Genomic DNA, 5,270 nt, shown 5'->3' on the forward strand with positions numbered 1-5,270 from the left:
CATGTGCTACCTGCCCAGTCCCTGCCCTGCTTTTAAGCGCTGTCTCCTTTCATCCGGGACTTTTCCTGTTGGGTTTCCCCCTAGAGTTCAGTTCTCATTGTTCACTGGCTTCACGTAAAGCATCCTCCAGTCCTTCACAGCTTCTCAGCGACAGCTTTGCTTTTCTCTCTCCATTATCTCTACTAGGTTTCCAGCCATCAAAGACTCTAGATATGGCACGTTCAAATTTGTGTGGGGCATGAGCTAGGGCCCCAATATGGAGAGTATTCTTCCTCTTGTGTGTCTTAAGTCTGGGACCTGTCGAGGAGATTCATTTGTTTTGTTTTGTGTTTGGGGGTCACAGGCTGGAGCAATAGCACAGTGGTAGGGTGTTTGCCTTGCGCGCAGCCAACCCGGCCGAGCCAGGTTCAATTCCTCCGCCCCTCTCGGAGGGCCCGGGAAGCTACCGAGAGTATCTTGCCCACACGGCAAAGCCTAGCAAGCTCCCTGTGACGTATTCGATATTCCAAACACAGTAACAAGTCTCACAATGGAGACGTTACTGTGCCCACTTGAGCAAATCGATGAACAATGGGAGGACAGTGTTTGTTGGGCTGGAGCGATAGCACAGTGGTAGCACCTTGCATGCGGCCCACACGGCCGAGCCGGGTTTGATTCCTCTGCCCCTCTTGGGGAGCCTGGCAAGCTACCGAGAGTATCTCGCCTGCACAGCAAAGCCTGGCAAACTACCCGTGATGTATTCAATATGCCAAACACAGTAACAAGTCTCACAATGGAGATGTTACTGGACCCGCTTGAGCATGTCAGTGAACGGGAGGACAGTGCTACAGTGCTTGCGGGCCACATCCAGTGGTGCTCAGGGTTACTCCTGGTGGGGCTTGAGGAACTGTATGGGTGCTGGGGATTAAATCTGAGTCAGTGCATGCAAAGAAAATGCCTTAACCCTTATCTCCCTGGCTCTTAAGGAGGTTGGTTGGTCTGCTTTTTTGTTTTTTGGTTCTTGGGTCACACAGGATGGTACTTGGTCTGTGTGCTGGGATCACTCTTGTACTTGGTCTGTGCACTGGGATCACTCTTGGGGACCATATGCAATCCGGGGCCCTTCTATTCCGGGACTGCTTTAAAGGCTTGACTTGGAGCATGGCAACTAGATCTGTCTCCTGGGGAGATTTCTGGTAGTTGTTGGTTTTGGTTATTTTTGGTGGGGGAGGGGACCACCCGGCAATGCTCATGGGTTACTCCTACCTCTGCACTCAGGGATCACCCTGACAGTGCTTAGGGAACCAGTATAGGGTGTGTGGGATTGAACCCTGGTCAGCTGTGTGCAAGGTCAGCGCCCGACCTACTGTGCTATCTGATAGTACCCAGTGTACTATCACTCTGGCCCCTCGGGGGAGATTTCTAAGCCCCCGACCTTGCCCTTCCCCTCCCTTCGTGTTGTCATGCTGACTGGGGGTCACACACACTTGGTTGTGAGCTCACTGGGGCACATGCATTTTTTTTTCTTTTCTTTTTGGGTCACACCCAGCGATGCTTAGGGGTTACTCCTGACTTTGCACTCAGGAATCACTCCTGGCGGTGCTCGGGGGACCATATGGGATGCTGGGAATCGAACCTGGGTCAGCTGCGTGCAAGGCAAACGCCCTACACGTTGTGCTATTGCTCCAGCCCTGGCACATGCATTCTTGCTGGCAGGGTTTGCACACAGCTGTGGAGCTCACTGGGGTGTCACATTGGGTTGCGGTTCTCCTATCTGCCTGGCTGCCATGTGCTGGTCCCGGGGATCACATGCAGCCCTCACTGGGGGTGGGGAGAGGGATTTGGGGACACAACTTGGAGTCCCAAGCCTGCAGGTCAGGTGCTGGAGCACTGAGCTGCCCCAGGCTGCCTGGGCACAGGCCAGTTTCTTGCTATGGACGTTGGGGTGGGGAGGGTGGGGAAGGCTAGCAGGTTCTGTGGATTTGAGTTAAGTGGTGGGTGTTGTGCTGCCCAGAAAGGACAGGAGAGGTGGCATGTCTTCCCCTGCCCTTGCCTTTCCAGGCAAGGTTCAGGCCAGAACAGAGCTCCAGCCAGGGGTCACGTGGGTGCAGCTTTCCAGCAATGCTGCCGAGCGTGCTGGGCACCCAGGGCGTGACCAGTAGCTTCCTGTGGAAAGAGAGGGAATGTTGACCCTTCTCCTAGGTCCCAGGACCCGGTGAGAGGTATCAGCTGCAGGGTACAGTGGTGGAGGGTGGGAAGGTCAGGGGCAGGAGGGGAGGACTGGAGTGGGCGCGGGGGGCTGGAGAAGTGAGAGGCCGCTCCCTGCTCTGCGCTGGGTAAGTTGAGGAGCCTGTTTCTCATTAAGCACAGAAGAGGGTTTCGTCACTTACAGGAAAGCCACCCGCTTATCTGAAATCTGACCTACTTCAGGTTGGAGCCAGACGGGGCTCCTGGTCCCACAGGGACACTCGGGCTCTCATCGTCCAAAGCGCTGCAGCCAGCCTGCCCTCCGCCGGGAGCGGCAGCCCCTCCTCAGGGGCCCTGGCCGCTGGGGCTGATGCCCCTACCGGGGAGGGGTCTTCAGTCTCACTAAGGCCCCCAAGTGATTCCAGAGGACAGAGAGATTGTGTCTCTGGTGAAGGGGCTCGCTTGCACGAGTATGACTAGGACAGGCCCCAGCACTGCATAGGGTCCCCTGAGCATTGCTGGGTGTGGCCTCAACAAAATCATACCTGTTTCTCTTTGTTTTTGCCACACCCAAAGGTGCTCTCAGGGATCAAGCCTAGGAGTGCTGGGAATCAGACCCGGGTTGGCCACGGTAAGGCAAATACACTACCCGCTGTACTGTTGCTCTCGCCCCAGGATAGAATCCTGCCTGAGAGCCAGGTGCATGCCTGCCTGGAGCTCACTCTGCTGCCTGCCCGCCTGGGCCATGACTCATGGCCCAGCACTTCCCCCAAGGTCTCTCTTTATCTTCTGTGTCAGGATGGAGGGGGAGGGAGGGTTTTTGCTAGGGGTGGCTGAGGACCTGGTAGGTAGCACTAACTCTCCTTGGGCTCCTTCCCTTTAGTTCTCTGGTTTGACTTTCTGTGGGGGACAGCATGGAAGTATCTAGGAGACAGGCCATCAGGACACTTCTCCCTCCACACCGGTGTGGCGCTGGGTGTGGCAGCTCTGTGTGGGCAGAGCTATGTTATTGGCAAATTGTCCTGCCCCTTCCATCCTGGTCCTGCACTGGCCAGCAAAGTCGGTGGGAACCTGGTGCTCCCAGCCAGGCTGAGGGAGGAAGACCCCAGCATATAGGTTTCAGGGTTGGGCTTGCAGCAGTGGACTGGGCCTGCCCCTCCCTCCTGGGAGGGATGACAAGATTGGGGGCTTTGCTTCCTGCTCCCAGTTTCTCCTGCAGATTTCCCTCACTTCCTATTGGCTTCGCCCAAAAAGAACGGGGGTCTGAAGCCCTGTGCAGTCTCAGCAGTTTATGCTTTGCCTAAAGCCTTGCTCTCCTTCAAAGGACTGTGGTGAGGGGGACCTGCAGAGAGTGGGAGTCCCAGGCAAGGTGCAGTTGGCCAACTGCAGGGGCCAGCATCCAGACTCCCTCCATTGAGGGAGTCCCAGGGCCCACCTTGCTCTTTCAGAAATTGTGTGTGTGTGTGTGTGTGTGTGTGTGTATGTGTGTGTGTGTGTGTGTGTGTGTGTGTGACTGCGCTCCCAGGTCCAGCCTCTGCACCTAGCCGCCCTGAGCCCTGGGCCCTTTGCTCTCAAGAGGGCTTCCGGCCTCCTCTATTCTCCGCCTCCCACCCTCCCACAAACTCTCCAACTGGAAGCTGAGCTCTCGCTGATCTCCCCCTGATCTCCCCCTGATCTGATCTCTGCAAAGCCATCTGCTACTCCCCTCCAGCCTCCCTTCCCCACTCCCTCCCTCACGCGGGTGTGCATGCAGACAGAAGGCAGTAGAACCCCAACTCTGTTGACTCAGCACCCTGTTTCTCCGGAAGCAGATCAGATCAGCACCTATGTGAAAGGAGAGAAGCTCAGGGACGCAGACACTGCATCAGTCAGCCTGCTGGGGACAGGGCTATATGGGGCCTCTCAGAGTGCGCCGGGGGCAGGTGGTGGGGCCAGGACGGGCCGGACAACAGGCACTGACTCCACTGGAAAGAAAGTAAGAAGTGGGGAGCCCAGAGCGATAGTACAGCGGGGAAGGCACTGGCCTGGCCTTGCAGGTGTTTGCCCCAGACTCAATCCCAGGCACAATATAGGGACCCCTAATCCCACCAGGACTGATCCCTGAGCACAAACCAGGAGTAAGCCCAGAGCACCAGGGATGGCCCCAAATCCCACACCCCTCCCCACCCCAAAGGGAGGCCCAAGGAGATAGCTCACAGGCTGAGCCACTGCAGAGGCCAGGTGTCCATCCCCCAGTGTTCCCGGCCATGACTCCTAATACTGCACTGGGACACTACCAGGGGTGTCCCCCCAAAACCAAAAACCATAGGGAGAAAACAAGAACTGGCTTCATGGGGTGGAGCTATAGATCAGCTGGTAATATAATACAGTCTTGCATACAGCCAATCAGAGTTCTCTCCCTGCACCGCCGGAGTGAGGAGTAAACCCTGAGCCCAGCTGGGCGTGGACCCCGAAAAACCAACTGGCTTCACAGCAGCAGCACCTTCTGTGGGGGTCTGCTCTGAGCTCAGGGCTGGGAGCTACCCAGGGCAGGACTGTTGCTGCAGGGATCCCCCAGCCTGAGACCCAGTGGTTGGAGTGATACTCGTTACTGGGGTGGGGGTGGGATGTTTGCCCAGATGGGAGGGACCCTGCCCAAGGGTCAGGGAAGGGACAGTCAAGGCAAGGGGGCTGCCCCTGCCTCTGGCTCTGCTTGGTGGAGGGGTCAGGAAGGCAGTACATGGCTACCCCTTACCCATTCTTTCCCTTTTCCCAGAGGATGCAGCCGCCATACTTGCAACCCACCCCTACTCCCCTTCCCCTGACTGGTACTTCCCCCTACCCCTGCCAGGCCCAGCCAGGGAAGGGGTCCTTTGCAGACTGAGGTCTGTGTTCCTTGCCTTGGTGTCATCCTGGCTCCAACCAACAGATCTGTGACCCTTGCCCAGGTGATCCCCCTGCCCCATCCCCCTTCCCCTGCCCTACAGGAGTAGTTTGACTAGGTGCCTTCCATAGCATGGAGAGCAAGAGTGAAAAAATGGAGCCACAAGCAGAAGAGGCCTGGAGAACCCGGATCCCTATGGGGGTGATGATTTATTAGCCAGACGAGAGTCAACAAACAAGGT

The sequence above is a fragment of the Sorex fumeus genome, unplaced genomic scaffold (genome assembly GCF_029834395.1).
Source record: "Sorex fumeus unplaced genomic scaffold, SorFum_2.1 ptg000047l, whole genome shotgun sequence".
Lineage (NCBI taxonomy): Eukaryota > Metazoa > Chordata > Mammalia > Eulipotyphla > Soricidae > Sorex > Sorex fumeus.